At 41.5% G+C, this 21,943-nt stretch overlaps 1 long non-coding RNA gene across 1 annotated transcript; it reads right to left on the bottom strand.

Moving 5' to 3' along the window:
- Positions 1–243: 243 nt before the first annotated feature.
- Positions 244–20,187, bottom strand: LOC122455678. The gene is made up of 3 exons (XR_006274071.1): positions 19,485–20,187; positions 16,332–16,336; positions 244–254 (listed from the first exon to the last, which is right to left on the bottom strand). It is a non-coding gene; the product is annotated as an uncharacterized LOC122455678 (long non-coding RNA).
- Between the last annotated feature and the right edge of the window lie 1,756 nt (positions 20,188–21,943).

The raw sequence follows: 21,943 nt of genomic DNA, 5'->3' as shown, positions 1-21,943 counted from the left end.
TCTTGAATTAGGCAAGATCTTAATGCAGCTAAAAAGTACTTTATTTATCTATAGTACTGTAAATAATCACTTCACCAGCAAAGAAATAGTGATCAACTGTAGTGCAGTCAGTTTCCAATTGCTATAGCTTTCTTATTTGTATTGTTACACAACATGGTTGTGCATGTTAATTTGAGGTGAACTGTGACCAAAATAGTTTCTTACAAAGACTTTTGTTTACATTATTTTTTGAGTTATCTGATACCAGCTTTCAGCTTATTATGGCTGAATACACTAAGGAGTCGATTCTGCCCTCTATCATGGGACAATACACTTGTTAAAGAGCAAATTCTATCCTATTGGGTATTCTAGTTTAAAGAGAATGATTCAATTTTATTGTGCCTTTCTTCCATTGTGTCTCTGCCACATTAAATTTCTTTTATCAATAAATAATGCTATGGGGGAAAGTGTAGGTGCATAAGGAACCTAGGTGGTTTTGTTGTAGTAAAAATAAATGACTATCCTTCAATCCAAAAAGCTCAGCACTAGCCCTTGGAAATTGTTTGTAGGTCCTGACATGTAGTTCTGCCTATGCTCCAGCCAGTTGTGTGTGATGTTGCTGATATAGTCACATGATGCTGTATGCCCAGTTTTGCTTCTCCTTATGAAAGCCATTGATCACCTAAATCAGTGAAGGAGCTTATAAAAAGCCATGTTACATACTTAAGACAATTTTCAGGTGTACGCCAGCATTTAACTTTTGAATAACTAGCCCCAATGGTGTTCAAGATGAAGCTCCACAAACACAATGGAGAGATCACTGACTTTGTTTGAAACAGGCAGCACTTAGGCTAATAATATTGGAACCTGTAACCCATGTTGACAAGTCACACCCATGGTTGCACCCAAGGAGGTGGGAGGTATTGGGTGCACATCCTGGAAAATTTGAGGCATTTGTAAAGTGAATCTTTCAGTTTTCAGTTCAGCTAAACAGCCAGAACCTTGGCCTTAGCTCCCGTCAGACAACCTCTCTTCTCCCAACAGGTGGTCTCCTTAACTGCCACTGTCTTCTTTCAGGGAGACCCAGTGACCTGCATCTTCAGGGAGGAGCTGTAGGCTAGTTCCCACCTTGGGTGTCTTCAGCAGGAATTTCACACACTCCCATCTGTGGTTTGGAGGACAAAAGACAACACCACTCTTTTCATGAGGGGGACTCCAAGGTTCTCTCTTGTTCGTCTACAGCAGTGGTTCTCAACCTATTTATCATTGTGGGCTGCATATGTGAATCACAATGTTTTATCTGGGCCCCAGATTGAGAACCACAGCACTGAACACCACCCCCCCGCAGCCCATATACCCAGCACCTTCCACCCAAGACTCCTTAGAATGGGGCCAGGAGGAGAGCCATGGGTGGGGTGCCAGGAAGCAGCCCCAGATCCTGGCTGCTGTGGGGTCAGCTGGTAGCTCTGCCCACCACCCCAGGCTGGGCAGCCTGGATCCCATTGCACTGGGTGGCCGGCAGCTGGGAAACTGGATCCTGCCGCACAGACCCAGTGGCCTTTAGCACACAGCTAAGTATGTACATATAAGAACATAAGAACAGCCATACTGTGTCAGACCAAAGGTTGATCTAGCCCAGTATCCTGTCTTCCGACAGTGGCCAATGCCAGGTGCCCCAGAGAGAATGAACAGAACAGGTAATCATCAAGTCATCCATCCCCTGTCACCCATTCCTAGCTTCTGGCAAACAGAGGCTAGGGACACCATCCATGCCCATCCTGGCTAATAGCCATTGATGGACCTATCCTCCATGAACTTATCTAGTTCTTTTTTAAACCCTGTTATAGTCTTGGCCTTTACAACGTCCTCTGGCAAAGAGTTCCACAAGTTGACTGTGCAGTGTGTGAAGAAATACTTCCTTTTGTTTGTTTTAAACCTGCTGCCTATTAATTTCATTTGGTGACCCCAAGTTCTTGTTTTATGAGAAGGAGTAAATAACATTTATGTACTTTCTCCACACCACTCATGATTTTATAGACCTCTATCATATCCTCCCTTAGTCATCTCTTCTCCAAGATGGAAAGTTCCAGTCTTCTTAATCTCTCTTTATATGGCAGCCATTCCATACCCCTAATCATTTTTATTGCCCTTTTCTGAAACTTTTCCCAATTCCAATATATCTTTTTTGAGATGGGGCAATCACATCTGCACGCAATATTCAAGTGTGGGTGTACCATGGATTTATATAGAGTCAATATGATATTTTCTGTCTTATTATTTCTTGAGGGGTAGCAGCTAATTTAGACCCCATCATTTTATATGTATAGTTGGGGTGATGTTTTCCAATGTGCGTCACTTTGCATTTATCAGCATTGAATTTCATCTGCCATTTTGTTGCCCAGTTACCCAATTTTTTTGAGATCCTTTCGTAGCTCTTCGCAGTCTGCTTGGGCCTTAACTATCTTGAGTAGTTTTGTATCATCTGCAAATTTTGTCACCTTACTGTTTACCCCTTTTCCAGATAAATTATGAATATGTTGAATGGGGCTGGTCCAAATACAGACCCCTGGAGGACACTATTATTTACCACTCTCAATTCTGAAAACTGACCATTTATACCTACCCTTTGTTTCCTATTTTTTAACCAATTACCAGTCCCTGAGAGGACCTTCCCTCTTATCCTGGGACAGCTTACTTTGCTTAAGAGCCTCTGGCAGAGGTGAAAGTAAGCCAGTGCCAGACCAGACTGGCTTCCCCAGGCTGGTGCTTTAAAGGGCCCCGGGCTCCATGCAGCTGCCAGAGCCCCGGCCCTTTAAAGTGTCCTCCGAGCCCCGCTGCTGGAGCCCCTGGGGTAGCAGCAGCAGGGTTCCGGCGCTGATTTAAAGGGCATGGGGCTCTGGCTGCTGCGGGGAGCCCTGCACCCTTTAAAGCACCCTGGGCCCTTTAAAGTGCCACCCAAGCCCTGCTGCTGGAGCCCCGGGGTAGCGGCGGCAGGGCTCTGGTGGTGATTTAAAGGGTCCAGAGCTCTGCTGCGGTAGCGGCGACCAAAGCCCAGGGCCCTTTAAATCACCCCTGAGCCCCGGGGCTCCCAGCTGCCTCTGCAGCTGGTAGCTCCGGGGGTGATTTAAAGGCCCCAGGGTTCCCAGCCTCAGCTGGATCCTGGGGCCTTTAAATCTTGATTTAAAGGGCCCGGGTATTTAAAGGCCCCGCCTCTTCTGGTTGAGACCATGCCTCTTCCGGTCGAGGCCACGCCCCCTGCTCAGGACTCTGGAGTACCAGTAAATTCTCTAAGTTACTTAAGTTACCTCTGGCCTTTGGTGAGGGATCTTGTCAAAGGCTTTCTGAAAAATCTAAGTACACTATATGCACTGGATTCCCCTTGTCCACATGCTTGCTGACCCCGTCAAAGAATTCTAGTAGATTGGCGAGGCATGATTTCCTTTTACAAAAAGCATATTGACTTTTCTCCCAACAAATTATGTTCATCTATATGTCTGACAATTTTGTTCTTTACTATAGTTTCGACAAGTTTTCCTAGTACTGAAGTCAGGCTTACCAGCCTGTAATTGACGGGATCACCTCTGGAGCCCTTTTTAAAAACTACGGTCACATTAGCTATCCTTCATTTGGTACAGAAGTTGATTTAAATGACAGTCGTTCTATAATTTCACATTTGAGTTCCCTCAGAACTCTTGGGTGAATACCATCTGGTCCTGGTGACTTATTACTGTTTAGTTTATCAGTTTGTTCCAAAACCTCCTCAATCTGGGACAGTTCCTGAGATTTGTCACCTAAAAAGAATGGCTCAGGTATGGGAATCTCCCTCACATCCTCAGCAGTGAAGACTAATTAAAACAATTCATTTAGTTTCTCCACAATGATCTTATTGTCCTTGAGTGCTCCTTTAGCATCTCGATCATCCAGTGGCCCCACTGTTGTTTAGCAGGCTTCCTGCTTCTGATGTACTTAAAAAGAAATAGCTATTACTTTTTGAGTCTTTGACTAGCTGTTCTTCAGATTCTTTTTTTGGCCTTCCTAATTATATTTTTACACTTCATTTGCCAGAGTTTATGCTCCTTTCTATTTTCCTCACTAGGATTTAACTTCCACTTTTTAAAAGGATGACTTTTTGTCTCTCACTGCTTCTTTTACTTTCTTGGTTAGCCACACTTTTTGGTTCGCTTGGCTAGGCATTTTTTTGGTTCTCTTGGTTAGGCACTTTTTTGGTTCTCTTAGGCACTCACTTGGTTAGGCACTTTTTTGGTTCTCTTACTACGTTTTTTAATATGGGGTATATATTTGGGTTGAGCCTCTATTATAGTGTCTTTAAAACGTTTCCATACAGCTTGCAGGGATTTCACTTTTGTGTGCCTTTTAATTTCTGTTTAACTAACTTCCTCATTTTTGTGTAGTTCATGTTTCTGAAATAAAATGCTATAGTGGTGATCTGCTGTGGTGTTTTCCACACCACAGGGATTTTAAATTTAATTATATTATGATCACTATTACCAAGGGGTTCAGCTATATTCACCTCTTGGACCAGATCCTGTGCTCCACTTGAGACTAATCAAGAATTGCTTCTCCTCTTGTGGGTTCCAGAACTATCTGCTCCAAGAAGCAGTCATTGAAGGTGTCAAGAAATTTTATCTCTGCATCCCGTCCTGAGGTGACATGTACCCAGTCAATATGGGGATAGTTGAAATCCCCCATTATTATTGAGTTTTTTATTTTAATAGCCTCTCTAATATCCCTGAGCATTTCAGAGTCACTAGCACCATCTTGGTCAAGTGGTCAGTAATATATCCCTACTGCTATATTCTTATTATTAGAGCATGGAATTACTATCCATAGAGATTTTATGGTACACTTTGCTTCATTTAAGATTTTTACTTCATTTGATTCTATGCTCTCTTTCACATATATTGCTACTCCCCCACCAGCACAACCTGTTCTGTTCTTCCAATATATTTTGTACCCTGGTATTATCCTCATTCCACCAAGATTCTGTGATGCCTATTATATCAATATCCTCATTTAATACAAGGCACTCTAGTTCACCCATCTTATTTAAACTCCAAGAATTTGTATATAAGCACTTTAAAATCTTGTCGCTTTTTAGCTGTCTGCCATGACATGATGAAATTGAATGGGACTCTTTTTCATTTGACTGTATCTCTTCAGATCCAACTCATATTTTATCATCTTCCATCTTCTCCTCCTTACTAGGACATAGAGAATCTCCATGAATAGATCTTCCCCTAAGGAATGTCTCTGTCCAAACCACGTGCTCCTCAGCATCTGTCAGCTTTTCCCCAGCCCTTAGTTTAAAAACTGCTCTACAACCTTTTTAATTTTAATAGCCAACAATCTGGTTCCATTTTCGTTTAGGTGGAGTCCATCCTTCCTGTATAGGCTCCTCCTTTCCCCAAAGTTTCCTCTGTTCCTAATAAATCTAAACTCCTCCTCCCTACACCATTGTCTCATCCATATATTGAGACCCTGCAGTTCTGCCTATCTGTCCATGCAGGGCTGTCCTTACCCATATGCAAAGCACTCAGCTGCATAGGGCACTAGGAAATTTGGGGCACCTGGTGCCCTGCGCAGCTGCATGCTGCTCCAGCCGCTGCTACAGCTCTTCCCCAGGTCCCTGCCCTTGCTCTGCTCTGCCCCTGCCCCACCTCTTCCCAACCCAGCTCCGCCCCAGCCCCGCTCTGCCCCCACTCCCCTGAAGCCTGCAGCCAGGCCCGACCCTGCACTCACCGGTAAGTAGAGCAACCTGGCCCCAGCTTACTCCACTCCCCTGGCTCCCACCCGTGCCACCGTCAAGTGCTGGGGGGGGGGGGGGCGGTTCCCCGCTCCCCCCAAGCCTGGGAGCCAGGGGAGCAGAGTAGCCTGGGGCCCCAGGCCTCCACAGGCGGGAGCGGGGAGAGCTGGCCCCAGGCCTCTGCAGGGGTGTTGTGTGGGGTCCCAGGCTTCCGTGGGGGATGGGGGTTGGCCACTTCCTGTGGGAAGTGTAGTAACCTGGCCCCAGCCTGCTCCACTCCCCTGGCTCCCCGGCTTGGAGGGCCGGGGGAACTGCCCCACAGCACTCACTGGCGATGCAGCTGAGAGCCAGGGGAGCAGAGCAGGCTGAGGCTGGGTCACTCCACTTCCAGCAGGACCCCACGGAGGCCTGGGACCAGCCCCTCCCCATCCTGTGGAGGCCTGGGGCCAGCCACCAGCACTCTCCCCCGTGGCGGCCTGGGGCCCCACACAGCCCCCCCCCATGAGTGGGGGGGGGCTGCATAAGGCACCAAAATAGCTAGGGACAGCCCTGTGCCCATGTACTTGGAACTGGCAGCATTTCAGAGAACGCTACCAGGAAGTCCTTAACTTCAATCTCTTATAAAGCACCCTCAATTTGGCCTCCAAGACCTCTCTCCTATCCTTCCCTATGTCACTGGTACCTACATGTCCCACGACCACCAGCTTCTCCCCAGCACTACACATAAGTCTATCTAGATCGAATTCCCCATAACCGTTACCTGTCTCTTCCTAATAACTGGAGTTCCTTCCCCGGAGAGATGTGGTCAGATTGTGTGCCAGTTTATGGTTCCTGTTTCTTTAGGACAATTGTGGCAAGCAGTAAGGGGGTTAGCTCTTTTGTTAATCTCATTAATTTAAATTAATTCTTGAGGCAGAGTTTTAACTTGGGAACCAACTTGCTGGTGTTTGGGCTGATATTGCTGAAAGAGAAAATTGCTTGCATATCATTTGTGACCACCTCTGTCCCAGGACTGGTGGGTTTGTAAATAGAATAAGTTACATTAAGAATATAACCCCAGGCCATATCATTGATTTCTTTTCCAGTGGGAAAGAGACCTCGAAGACCCCGACATCTGTTAGTACTTGACAGAAGGTCACCAATATATACTCACTTATAGTGAGCTCATGACCATGGCATTTAATTACCAAAAATTCACAGTACTGATTTTCCTGACTGTCATTTTACAGGGTTTGAGACCGTGGCTGGCTTTTAGAGTTTAATTAGAATTACAACCTGTATAGCAAACCACAAGCGTAGTTTAAAATCCCATTTTTTCATTTTTTCTTGCATATAATTATGCAGCCTCATGCTCAAAATTTTGCTTCCCTAGATGGAAGTGATAGGAGAAAATGATCCTTAAATCTACATAATATCATCTTCCCCCTGTTATTTCCTGTCCACTAGCCTCACTTTCTTTCTATTTCTCCTTCCCTTTCATCCCAACTTTGCTTTGATCTTTTTGTCTTTTTTCTCCTCTCTTCTAGCGTTTCTTGGTCCTTTTTGCAGAGCAATGCAAATTTTCAGGAAAGCTCTAATCTACTCTCCCTTTGAGAATATCAAAGAACAGCAAAAAATGCTGAGTGCATTAGTGAGGGAAGCTCTGCAGGCAGTGAGAAGGTCAAACAGAGCAAAGCTGAGCAGACTTGTTTATATAGATAGGTGTGCACTGGAAAGCCAATGTGCAATAAAAGATGCTGAAAAAACAGGGAGCAATGTCTGAAAACTAGAGACCTGGCAATTAGAAAGGCGGGGGAGGGGGTCGGGGGGAGTCTCCCTGTGACAAGTTTCACTTGTATTATGGCCCAATGATGCCATGGGGTGGTTGCTGCAAAGCCCTCTGCCTGAAGAACATCTGGTATACCCACTGGGCATTCTCCACATAGGGGATCTATGCAGGATTATGTGCTCATTGGTTCAGATGAAACAGTCTCACTAGGCAGCTATATGCATCTGTAGCACCTAAATACCTTCAAAAATCTGGCCCTTGGAAGCTAGTTTTAAACATGTTCTCATCAGTCAGCACTGCACATGGCTCAGTATTGTGAAATAACTTAGCTCTTTGTGCTGTAGTTCCAAAGAACCGTTTTCATTCTTAAATCTAGTGAAATTCAGCCTGGATGGCTTCAAAAGGTCATCTCAGTGTATTAATCAGAGTGGAGTTTGCTACACTGAACACCTCAGAATCAGAATGAATTGAGAAATAGGACTGTTCTACTAAGAATGTTTCTTTTAAGGCATATGGTGTTAGAATACACACATATGCACTCACTTGTAATGCTATAGTAAGTCTGTCAGCATCTCCATTTTGCAGCCTTTGGCTAACAGTTTTGTAGCTCTGATGCACAAATTTGATCTAGACTAAAAAATAAAAATGTTTGTCTCAACCCAGTAGCAATTTTTTTATTTTATTTATTATTTTAAAACATATTTTACTTTAATCATTTTAGCTATTTTGAAATTACAAGAGGAAAAAACAATGTGACGATTTCTGGCTTTAGAAGCACTCCTCTGCTTTTAAATAAAATTGTTCTTTTAAATTAAATTTTTGCAGGATGCTATCCTATGATGTGGGAATTAAAAAAAAACATGGTTAGTATAAAACTTAGAAAAACCACTACTGCATATAAGGCACACAGTATTAATGTGTCATCAAAAATTTCACAAGGCTGTATAGTACAGAGGATCCTTCACACACACAATCTGTGACTACGTATTGATTCAATATATCCTAAAATGCCTAAGGTATCTTTGGAGAATATTTTATTAGTAATCTACATTTTACGGCTTTCCTAAATCTGTAGTGTAATCAGATTTAGCCCAATGTGGGGGGGAATATTGTCAATTTGTCAGGCACCTAAGGGCTGTATTTAACATCTTATCCTGTGAAGTGCTGGGCTCCCTCAACTCTTTTCAATGAGTTTTGAAGATTCTCAACTCCATACACGATAAGAGCCTTTATTTTCATGAAGTGACGCACATTACAGCTGTCCTCTGTTTAAAAAAGAAGTGGCCCATGAGATAGTTTCCCTGATCCTGCAAACACTTGTTTGTGCTTCATTTTAAGCAAGTGAGCAGTCCCACTACAGCCAAAAGTGTTTAACCATTTACAGAATTGGTACCAAAATACCCCAGCACGCAATGTTCCATTCTGATACAAATGGCTTTCCTCTTGGAAGAAGATGGGATATTTCATGTTCAGACACATAGTTTCCATGGAATCTGTATCAGTATTAAACACTGAAAAAAAAAAAAGAGGAGTACTTGTGGCTCCTTAGAGACTAACAAATTTATTAGAGCATAAGCTTCCGTAGGCAACAGCCCACTTCATCGGATGCATAGAATGGAACATATAGTAAGAAGAGATATATATACATACAGAGAAGGTGGAAGTTGCCATACAAACTGTAAGAGGCTAATTAATTAAGATGAGCTATTATCAGCAGGAGAAAAAAAACTTTTGTAGTGATAATCAAGATGGTTCATTTGGACAGTTGACAAGAAGGTGTGAGGATACTTAACATAGGGAAATAGATTCGATATGTGTAATGACCCAGCCACTCCCAGTCTCTATTCAAACCTAAGTTAATGATATCTAGTTTGCATATTAATTCAGGCTTAGCAGTTTCTCATTGGAGTCTGTTTCTGAAGCTTTTCTGTTGCAAAATTGCCACCCTTAATCTTTTACTGAATGGTCAGAGAGGTTGAAGTATTCTCCTACCGATTTTTGAATGTTATGATTCCTGATGTCAGATTTGTGTCCATTTATTCTTTTGCATAGAAAATCTCTGGTTTGGCCAATGTACATGGCAGAGAGACATTGCTGGCACATGATGGCATATATCACATTGGTAGATGTGCCGGTGAACGAGCTCCTGATGGCATGGCTAATGTGATTAGGTCCTATGATGGTGTCACTTGAATAAATATGTGGACAGAGTTGGCATCGGGCTTTGTTGCAAGGATAGGTGCCTGGGTTAGTGTTTTTGTTGTGTGGTTGCTAGAGAGTATTTGCTTCAGGTTGGGGAGCTGTCTATAAGTGAGGACTAGTCTGTCTCCCAAGATCTGTGAGAATTAGGGATCGTCCTTCAGAATAGGTTGTAAATCTTTGATGATGCGCTGAAGAGGTTTTAGTTGGGGGCTGAAGGTGATGGCTAACGGCGTTCTGTTATTTTTCTTTGTTGGGCCTATCCTGTAGTAGGTGACTTCTGGGTACTCTTCTGACTCTGTCAATCTGTTTCTTCACTTCAGCAGGTGGGTATTGTAGTTTTAAGAATGCTTGATAGAGATCTTGTAGGTGTATGTCTCTGCCTGAGGGATTGGAACAAATGCGGTTGTATCTTAGAGCTTGGCTATAGACAATGGATCGTGTGGTGTGTCCTGGATGGAAGCTGGAGGCATGTAGGTAAGTATAGCGGTCAGTAGGTTTCCAGTATAGGGTGATGTTTATGTGACCATTGTTTATTAGCACAGTAGTGTCCAAGAAATGGACCGCTTGTGTGGATTGGTCTAGGCTGAGGTTGATGGTGGGATGGAAATTGTTGAAATCATGGTGGAATTCCTCAAGGGTTTTCTTTTCCATGGGTCCAGATGATGAAGATATCAATGTAGCACAAGTACAGTAGGGGTGTTAGGGGACGAGAGCTAAGGAAGCGTTTTAAGTCAGCCATCTAAGTCAGTCAGTCAGTATTAAACACTGTTGCATTTGGCTCTGAACTTGCACTATGGCTATCCTTGTGCTGCTAGGTACAAACTACAGGGTCATTGTCATTTTAAAAATCGTATTTAAGAAATAAAATGTCCTTCCCATACTATTAACCTGAGGAGGTATAAAAATTTTGTAAGAATTAAAAAAAATCAAATTTGTTTTTCCACAAGTATTGAAATTTTCTAGCTATAAAATTAATTTATCTCAGTATTAAAAATTATAATAGACTACTCAGTTTCACTTTTTGATTCTAAAGCCCTAGCACAATGCTGTAATGTTTGGGTTTCTAGCACTTCAAGAGAATGATAAAATCCAAACAGAAAACTATATTAATTCTTCCCCCCTCCACTCTCAAGACTATTGTTTTAGGAACTAAAAATGAGCAAAGATACAAGCAAAATATTCTTTGAGCATATTGTAATAAAAAAACTTTATGTTCGTGAACAAAATCTACCTTTTATTAGTATAATAAGCAAAGTGATTACATATCATAGTACTGACCTCCTGGGTTCATTATTCCAGTTTATAGGCTTCCTTAAGTGGGTACCTAATGAGGAAAAAGGAGGAAGGAAGACAGTATCAAGCAAAAAGAAAAGGAATACTTGTGGCACCTTAGAGACTAACAAATTTATTAGAGCATAAGCTTTCGTGAGCTACAGCTCACTTCATCGGATGCATCTGATGAAGTGAGCTGTAGCAAATGCATCCGATGAAGTGAGCTGTAGCTCACGAAAGCTTATGCTCTAATAAATTTGTTAATCTCTAAGGTGCCACAAGTACTCCTTTTCTTTTTGCGAATACAGACTAACACGGCTGCTACTCTGAAAAGTATCAAGCAAGAAAGAGTGAAAAGAGGAGTGCAGGAGAAAAAAAATAGAAAGACCACAGAATCCTGATGTTTCTCCCCCTGAAATCAATGGGAGTTTTGCTATTGGCTTTAATGGAAATTGAGGCACTCGGCTCCTCCTAGGATTGGGCTTCGTAAAAAGAGGTTAAAAAAGACAAAATGGCTGTCTGCGAAGAGTGGAGATACTTATTTGTAGGTGAGATTTATGGGCTATATGGCCAGTTTTTTCAAACTGGCATACTTAAAGTTAGGCACCTGCATCCACATTTAGACACCTAAATAAATGGTTTGAGTGCTAAACATCTGATGCTCGCTCCCAATGACTTCAGTGGAAGTAGGAAGAGGCACCTCCAGATGGTCTCCCTTCTTAAAGCTGGTTTTAAAAAAAATTGCTTGAATCTTTGAAAAATGCTCTGAATCTTTCTATTTATTTTTGCTTTTATAAAGCCTTGTTTTAACAAACCTAAATTTGGATATTAATGTGTTTACTAAGACACAAATGGGGAAAGTCATTGTTTCAGTGAACATCAAGACAAGCTGAAACTGCTCTATACAGATCAATACAGCACATATTAAATTTATTAAAAACTGGCTAACTTATAGATTTCAAAATTGTTATTGTTAGTCGGAAGTCATCAAATAGGGGAATTTTAATGTGGTCCCACATAAATTTGTACTTGGCCTACTGCTATTCAATATCCTCAAACTTTACCAGCAATGATAATATACTTTTTCAAATAATTTATAAAGATATTGAATAGCAGTGAGCCAAGAACAGATTCTTGTGGGAAGTGTAAAAACAACAATCACCACATAAAGATCAAATTCTTATGAATTCTGCATTTTCTGTGGCTGTGTGAAGTGCAGGATGTTGGGGGTAGATTTTTTGAAAGCAGACAAACATCACAAGAGCCAATGGCAAATGGAAGTTGAGGCTAGAAAAATTTATTCTGAAATTAAAGTGAACATTTTTAACAGTGAGGGTAATAATTCGTAACAACTTATCTAAGGATGTGGTGGATTCTTCATCAAATGGAATCTTTAAATCAAGACTGGATGACTTTCTAAAAAATATTATTTCACTCAACTAGAAGGTATGGGCTGGATGCAGAAACTACTGGGTAAATTTCTATGGCCTGTGTTATGAAGGTGGTCAGACTAGACTATCATAAGGTTCCATTCTGACCTTAAACTCTGTTAATAAGAAGTGAAAAATACCAGCTTACCAGAGAGGCAATGTCTACTGTACTTCCACAGGGAACCAAACTCATAGACTTTAAGACCAGAAGGGACCATCATTATTGTCTAGTCTGACCTCCTGCACATTTCAGGCCACAGAACCTCACACACACACACACTCCTGTTATAAACACTTAATCTCTGGCTGAGTTACAGAAATCCTCAAATAAATGGTTTAAAGACTTCATGTTCTTCACCATGTACACCAGTTTAAACCTGAAAGTGACCAATACCCCATGCTGCAGAGGAAGGCAAAAAAAAACAACACAGGGTCTCTGCCAGCCTGACCCGGGGGGAAATTCCTTACTGACACCCAAATATGGCGATCAGTTAGAACCTGGGCCTGTGGGCAAGACCCACCAGGTAGATAACCTGGAAAAGAATTCTCTCTAGTAACTCAAAGCCCTCTCTATCTAATGTCCTGTCTCCAACTTTTGGGGATTTTTGCTACTGGGCCACATGCCACTGTAAGCCATCCCATCATACCACCCACTCCATAAACTTATCAAGCTCAGTCTTGAAGCCAGGTAGGTTTTTTGCCCCCACTGCTCCCCTTAGAAGGCTGTTCCAGAACTTTACTTCTCTGGTGGTTAGAAACCTTTGCCTAGTTTTGAGCCTAAACTTGTTGATGGCGAGTTTATATCCATTTGTTCTTGTGTCCATGTTGACACTTAATGTAAATAACTCCTCTCCCTCACTGGTATTTATTCCTCTGATGTATTTATAGAGAGAACTTATCTCCTCTCAGCCTTCTTTTGGTTAGACTAAGCAAGCCAAGCTCTTTGAGTCTCCTCTCATAAGGTAGGTTTCCCATTCCTTAGATCATCCCAGTAGCCCTTCTCTGTACCCACTGCAGTTTGAATTCATCTTTCTTAAAGATGTGTGCAGTTCTGGTCTCCCAGTATTCCAGATGAAGTGTCACCAATGCCTTGTATAATGATACTAACATTTCCCTATCTCTACTCAAAATACCTCACCTGATGCATCCTAGGATTGCATTCACCTTTTTCACAGTTGCATCATATTGATGGCTCAGTCATTCTGTGATCAACCAATACACATAGGCCTTTCTGCTCCTCTGTCGCTTCCAACCGATAAGTCCCCAGCTTATAGCAAAAATTCTTCTTGTTAGTCCTTAAATACATGACCTTGCACTTTGCACTATTAAATTTCAACCCATTTCTATTACTCCAGTTTACAAAATCATCCAGATCTTCTAGTATGATATTCCAGTCCTCCTCCATGTTAGTAATACCTCCCAACTTTGTGTCATCTGCACATTTTATTAGCACATGCACTTCTAGTGCCAAAGTCGGTAATTAAAATGTCAAATAAAATAGGTTCCAAGACCAATTCCTGAGGAACTCCACTAGTAACCTCCCTCCAGCCTGACAGTTCACCTTTCAATATGACCTGTTGTAGTCTCCCCTTTAACCAGTTCCTTATCCACCCTTCAGTTCTCATATTGATTCCTATCTTCTCCAATTTAACAATTTAATTTCCATGTGGAACTGTATCAAATGCCTTATTGGAATCCAGATAGATTAGATTTGCATTTCCTTTGTCTTAAAAAAAAAAGTTATCTTCTCAAAGAAGGAGATCAGCTTGGTCTGGATCTATCTTTTGTAAAACCATGTTGTATTTTATCCCAATTACCGTTCACCTCTATGTCCTTAACTACTTTCTCTTTCAAAATTAAAAACTTTTAAAGTTTCCTTATCCTCCCTGATTTAAAAAAATTCACAGATTAGGAGAGCATTCAGAATGATCAGACACTGTTTTTAGCTAAGGCCTTGTCTACACTGCCGCTTACAGAGCTGAAATGTTCTTTGCTTAGGGGTGTGAAAAAACACACCCCTGAGCTATGCAAGTTTCAGCGCTGTAAAGTGGCAGTGTAGATAGTGCTACAGTGCTGGGAGTCGCACTCCCGGTGCTGGGAGCTATTCCCCTCATGGAGGTGGTTTTATTACAGCGCTAGGAGACATACCTTAAGGTGCCAACAGAGGAAAAGTAAAGTAAGAGGTAAGTTATTGTTTCCCTTCCCACCTTTTACTTCTCTTGTCTATTTGGATTACAAGCTCCTCAGGGAAGGGACTGTCTCTCATTGTGCTTTTGTACCATGCCTAGCACAATGTATCTTTGATCTTGGTTGGGCCCCCAAGGTGCTGCCATAGAAAATAATAATGCAGCAGGGCAGCAATGATTTAATTTCTATCCATGTCCAGGAGATGGCGATAATTCGTTACTACTCACAAGTTACATGTGGCTTCCACACATTTTTCTACTCAGTAATAGTCTTGTAAGTTTACATAGCAAACAGCATCAATATTCACTATTCCTTTAAGTTGCATCTGAAGTGGCATCAGGGTCACTGGTTTGTTGTGCAGGGCATTGCGTCAGAGATCAGGATATTGGGAAGCCATACAATCATAGGACAAGGCATAGTTTTCTATTTAAGGACATTTTAAAAATCTGCACATAGTATTTGCTTAGATTTTTGCCAAGTGGCTGAACCACATCAACAAAGCAAAACACCACTTTATTGATATGTTTATCAAATATTTACAAATTAAGTTCATTTATGAGGAAATATATAAAAAGATTTTTAAAGTAGGATGGATTCTTATTTCCTTAAAAAAAAAACATTTTGTAGTGGTGGCTAATAGCATCATGGCTAAAATCAATGTTCCATTTTATTTTATTTTAATCTTGTTAGATTGTTTAATCATACCTTAAAAATATTAATGGATCCCTTTCATCTGCAAGTTAAAAAGCTTGAAGTGTTCATGTTTTAAAAGTAATCATTCTGAAGAATGTTATAAACAAATACCTTTCAGATAAATTGGTTCTTATCTGAACAAATTAACATTCTACTTTAAAATAGAGAAAAATATTAAATAAATATTTTTAAAAAATATTTTATTTGGGTTTCTATTAATTTCCTTTTTTCTATTACAGTAAGTTCCCTCACATGAACACATCCTACTCAGCATTTGATGTGGCCACTTTATTCTTTTAGTTAATCTCTTAAATAAAAAAAAGTAATTTAAAGCTTAATTCCCTGCAAGTTGGCTCTAAAACCCAAGATACGCTGAGTCGCTCTAGATACAGAATAAAAATGCTATTTGAAATGTAAATTATTGATCTTATCGTACTCAGTACTGTTTCACCAGCACATGAAAAGGTGTTTAATGGTCACTTTTCATTAAGAAATGAAATCAGGTGCAATAAAAGTTTTATACTTGTTTGTTTTAAATAAAAGTTAACCATTCACCCCATTACTTGCTTGCTATTTGCTAAAAGACGGGAAGCACAATAGAGGAAAGCAGTTACCAGAGAAAAGACATTGAAAACAGCAAAGAGAAAAACAAGAAAAAAAAAAACAGAAGGGGACTGGTAGATACACTACAAGAGACAAAAAGCTTCAGGGGGGTGGGGGGGAAGAATCTGCCCTGCCAGAAACAGCAACTGTAGCCAAACAGGAAGTGCTGCCTTAAGACCAGTCAATTCAGGCACCAGGAAACAGCAGGAGTGATAGCAGAGGCCCAAGACACCTGATTGAAAGTGGGAAAACTGAAAATAAAAGGCAAAAATGAAAAGGTGGGGGGAAGGAGTGTTAAATATGTTAATATTTACAATCAAATATGTTCCTAAGTTGTATTTGTTTTTCTAACACACACACACACACACACCCGTTCCAGATTTGAATTTTAAACCACCAAGGAAATTCAGCTTCATCCTCTCTGCATTTCTACGTCCCCTCTCTTGTTTATTTTTGACACAGCTCCCCATCAGGCTTTCCCCCCCCCCCGAACTATAAACAGCCTATTTCCACCTCTATGCGTCTCTTCCCCCCCGGCCCCTGCTGTGTTTCCATTGAAAGTATTTCAATACATGGGCTGTGCACTTCTGAGGCTGTCATCTACACCAATGCATGAAGTGTACGTATAGATCTTAAATCTAATCTCTGGTCAGAGGTGGTCTTTTAAAACAAAAAGCAAACATATGGTACACCAATTAGAAGGGGACACTGGCTGGTTCAAGGGATTGGTAACGGGATAACTAGCCTTTTCCCCAGAGATCACTGATTTAAGTGCCAGAAGTTGTGGTATTGGGGACTGTACAGACAGAGTCTGGATGGCATGCTCTGAAGCTCTTATTGTAGTCATGCACAGCCACTTGGAAATAGACACAAAATAAAGCAGAACTCTTGCAAGCCCCTTAAGTACTGAATGATCACTGAACACCACAGTAGTGAGTGTAGTTGTAACCATTTGATGGCTATTTGGTGCCCTCACTGTCGTTTCCTGTGGAGTGGTGTCAACATAAGAATCACTGGCACCCATGCTCATAGTGTCCACAGAGGCCAAAGATCTGTACCTGGCCATTGAGCTTCCCTGTCACTCCTCAAGGTAGTTCCACTAGTAGGGTAAAGGCTCATTAGCAGGGCACTGGAAGGGGGGTGGGGTGGGGAGGAGCTGACACTGCTGATGCAGTACATGGTTTGTGGCTAGGTAAAGAACTTTGGGTAGCCTAGCACCTTCATACATACTAAATTTGGCCTTGAATTTTGCCCTCTCATTTGCCACTTTCTTTAAAATCTACCCCATCAAAACAGATGTGCCAAACTGACCACTTCCTTAAATGAGAATCTATAGACCTCTGGTACTTACACTGCTCCCATCACCACAGTATCGGGGCACCTCACAATTGTTAACATATTTATCCTCCCAACACCTATGTGAAGTAAGGCAATGCTATTATCCCCATTTTAGAGATGGGGAAGTGAGACACAGAGACTAGGTAACATGCCCAAGGTCACCCAGGCATGCAGTGGTGAAAGAGTTAATTGAACCTGGGCCACCTGAGTCTCAGGCTAGCACCCTCGCCACTCCCACATCCTTCCTCTCAGACCAGAGACTTACAGTGAACAAAGTACTTCCTACACTTCCTATTAATTTACATACTTTATTTCTGCAAACTTCTGGTATTCTCATGGTAACCCTCTTATTGAAATAGAATAATATAAAGGAACCATAAGAAACATCCATCCTCTTCTAGGGAGTGAGAGAGAACAAGGTTAGCACAGTTGTTATATGTTGCTGTTTTTTCTGATACAGGCACTTAAGAATTTCAGGGTATTACACAACTTGTTATTACTACACATTTAACAGACACTCCCTGCTGGTCTGCAAAAACATTTAACATCCTCATCTTGGATTCAAAGAGAAGGATGTCATCCTGAAAACATTTATACATATAGATTCCAGGAGTCTCTTGTCTGACCTGTCATGAGATTTAGACACTACAGGACTTCTCATTAAGATACTTCAGTGTGTGAAGATTCATTATGCAATAGCAAAGGAAGAGCACATGGAAGCCTGGCATGGTTAGAGTCCATCTAGCCATTAGTCAGGTGATATTTCAAGTCTCTTCATTTGTTATAGCAGACAAAAACAATGTCTACCCTCAACATGAGCAGCTAGTCAAAGTTTAGGGCCTTGGAGATGTTCCAGTTGGGAGTAGAAATTAGTAATAGGTATTTCTTTCACACAGTCTTGTTTGTTTGTACATTCCTTGTAAAGTCCTGCTTCTCCAAACGCAGGAGGAACCCAGAACAAAAGGAGCAGTTTCTTAGCATAAAGCTCCACACCTCTTTAGCCAACAGACTTAAAAGCTCTATCTCTAGCTTTTTTCCAGGGTCACACTGTGTCTGGGTTTCTTGCTTTTTGCCTCTCAGTTCTCTCCTCCCACACAGGTACCATGTGCATGCACACAAACAATATTCTGCAAAAGCCTGTTGCCCACTCACTCCAAACTCCTGGGTGAGTTCGCAAACCCTTTGGTCTTAGGTTGGGGGGCTTCTGATTAATTGATGGGTGTGTTCACACACCATCTCAGTGAGGTTTTAACTCACCAATAACAAGGCTTCACCCAGCTCATAATAACAACAACTGACTAGAATTGTGTTCATTGAAGCTACTCTCTGAATTTTCCACTTTCCCAGGACCAATGTTCTGGGTGCTAATGCAAACATTACAATGTTAAGCAAACAGTGTTTTGAAGCTTTGTGTACTTCAGTTATTATAAATCAATCTCTTGATTACTTGGGAGAATATTTGAGCTCACTCTAAAGGATCCTGAAGACCATGTGTGGCCAGAAACTGGGAATGGGGTGACAGAGGATGGATCACTTTGTGATTACCTGTTCTATTCATTCCCTCTGGGGCACCTGGCATTGGCCACTGTCAGAAGACAAGATACTGGGCCAGAAGGACCTTTAGTCTGGCTGTTCTTATGTGAAAGACTATAGAAAACGTACGTGTCATGGGGACTTCATGGGAAAGAAAAAGTTAACAGTTGGCTTTTAAAATTTTCCCCTTACAGAAGACTGTTTCAAATTCCTGAGGTTTTTCTGGCAGAAGAAATGTTTATTAGTGGATGATGAGTTTGTGATTTTTGTTTTCCTAGATTCCAGAAATCTTCCACATATATAAATGCAAGCCAAGGTTTGTCTAGGTGTAATGTCTCCTGACTGAGTAGAGCATTAATCATACCTCCTACAGATTCCATTCATTTGTGTAACTGAAGGTGAATATTGTATCTTTTAACAGCACTGAATTAAGAGTTTTGAAAAAGTTTAATTGCCCCTTTTTCAAAGAATTTCAATAGAATTTCAATAGTTCAAGTCTCAACTTATGAAGCACCAAAATTCAAATGAAAAGCAAATTTTAAAAACCCCAAAGATTTCCCTTTGGGAACCATCACATCTTCCACTGCCAGACTGGTTACTTGTTGCAGAGTTTTTTTTGTTTTTTTTTTGTTTGGTGTGGGGTTTTTTTTGGTTTTTTTTTAGTTCCAAGATCTTTATCAAAAACTCAGATTGAGTGACAGAGAAACACAGATACCGGACCACCCATTCCCAGCCGTTGGGCTCCTCAATCACAGCCCACACTGTACAGGATGGCCTGGCAAGATGCAAGTCCTACATACAAATCGGGCCCTCACCCTGGCACTGAGTCAAGGAGAGCAGCATGGGGGCCTCTTCCCCTTCCCATGGGGGTCGAGCCATGGCCAGAAATGCAGCCCCAGCTTAGCCCTGTGGCAGAGCACATGATCATCCTTGGAGATGCTGTTGCCAGTCTGTCCCAACCCTGCGATAAGCTCCCAGGAGCTGCACATTAGCTGGATGGCTGTGAGGCCCATGCCAGGGCCATGGGGGAGTGGGTGGCAGATAGACCCTGCCTCTCACCACTTGCCCCTCTTGCTCCTGTCCTTGGGGATGAAGTGCAGACATTTGGAGTCAATGCGCAGGATCCGCTTCAGCATCGCCTGCTCATGCCCATCCACTATGTCCTCCGAGAGCATCACTGCCAGACTGGTTACTTGTTGCAGTGTTGTAGCTATGTCAGTCCAAGGATATTAAAGAGACAAGGTGGGGGAGGTAATATCTTTTATTGGACCAATTTTTGTTAGTGAGAGAGACAAGCTTTCGAGAAGAGCTCTTTGTAAGCTCAAAAGCTTGTCTCTCTCAACAACAGAAGTTGGTCCAATAAAAGACTGGTTACTTGTCTTCCATCAAATTAAACTAGTTTATTTTTTAAAGATTAAAATAACTTCATATAGTTGTCAAAAGTGTATTAAAATCACCTTACCTTATACCTTAGTTCCTCCCATGTCACTGACACATTGGGCAATCCAGTTCCTCACTAGTTGTAGTATTTCTTCCCATGTGAAGCCAGCACATTCAATATCATCTGTCACTCTCTGCCAGTTCTTCTTTGGCCTTCCTCACTTTCTCTTTCTTCCCTCAGGTACCCAGTTCAATACTTGCTTACCACATCTTCCACTGTAAAAACAATATACATGTCCCAACCAGCTGAACCTTCTTTCTTTGATATTTTCTAACATGTCCTGCTCTGACAGCTCTCTTACTCTGGCATTTATTTTGTCTTTCCAAGAAGTGTGTAATATCTTCCTCAGGCATCTGTGATGGGCAGCCTCCAATTCATTTTTTTGTTAGCCACTGTCATCGGCCAAGTCTTTGCTCTGTACAGTAGCATGCTCAGTACAATCACATGGTATAACCTTACCTTTAGTTTGGTGTCGACACCTTTGACCATATGCCATTTATCCTTCCAAAAGTGATGTTTGCTTTTCCTAGTCCTCATATGAACATCTTTATTACAGCCATCTTCAAATGTCACCACACTCCCCTAATAGCAGACCATTTCTACCTGTTTGATTTCTTTTCCATCCACATACACCTTCATATCTGTTGTACTCCTACCTTCATCATTTTAGTTCTCTCTGCATCCTCTTTCAATCTAATTTTCACAATTTTCTCTGATGTAAGGGCAATCATTCCATTCCATGTCATATTTAGTAAAGCAATGTTGTCAGAAAAGTCAAGTTGTATAACTCATCTCTGCTTCAGTGCCCACTTAATCACCCAGTCTATTGCTAATGCAAAGAGGATTAGTGATGAACACCCTTGTCTAACTCCAGTCAAAATACCAAACCATTCACCAAGGCCTATATCCTATCTTACTGTGCATTTACTTCCATCATATACATTCCCTTTATGATGTTGATCAGCTGGTCTGGTATCCGACAGCTTTTAGCAATATTCCACATATTTTAAAATGCTATCCATTGTAATTGAAATTAAAATGATTAAACTGCCACAATCTTAACATTCTGACAATACAAGGCCCAGTGCTGCAAAACTTTCTTCATGGGAGACATCCTTACTTGTGTGAGTAGCCTTACTGAGTCTAGCCTACTTATATGAGCAAAGTTTTACAGGATCAGGTCAATAATTGAAGACATGTAAAGCACCAATCTGCATTTCAGATTTCTACAACAGCTGGAGACTACAGATGTTTCAATGGTAAATTCTATTACCGGTACTTATTGAAATATTTTTCTTAATTGGATTACCGTGAACTATAATTTATTTTAGAGAAATATATGTACATACAATATAGACACACTTTTAAGTAAATAATAAAGCTTACCTCATATAGCTCAGAAAGGTCATAGCGTTTTTGGTATTTAAAGGCTGAGTAGCAATTTGTCACAAATTGATTTGATTTCATCCTATGAAATAATCTGTGAAATGGCAACTCACACTGTGGGCTAGTTCATATCCTGACGATCCACCTGGAACAAGGGACAGCCTGTAGCCCCTTGCTCCAGAGTAGAAGTAGGCTGCATCGTTTGCTGTGGACCTTGTCTCCCCCTACAGATGGGTTCCGGTGTGCTACCTAGTGTGTTGGAGAAGGACAGCAAAGCCAAGGCTGTGCCCACTCACTCGCTGCCCACTCACACAGGAGGAAGAACTGCTGTCCATCCCCCATGCAGG

The sequence above is a fragment of the Dermochelys coriacea genome, chromosome 9 (genome assembly GCF_009764565.3).
Source record: "Dermochelys coriacea isolate rDerCor1 chromosome 9, rDerCor1.pri.v4, whole genome shotgun sequence".
Taxonomy (NCBI): Eukaryota; Metazoa; Chordata; order Testudines; family Dermochelyidae; genus Dermochelys; species Dermochelys coriacea.
This window is presented reverse-complemented; position numbering and strand designations above follow the sequence as displayed.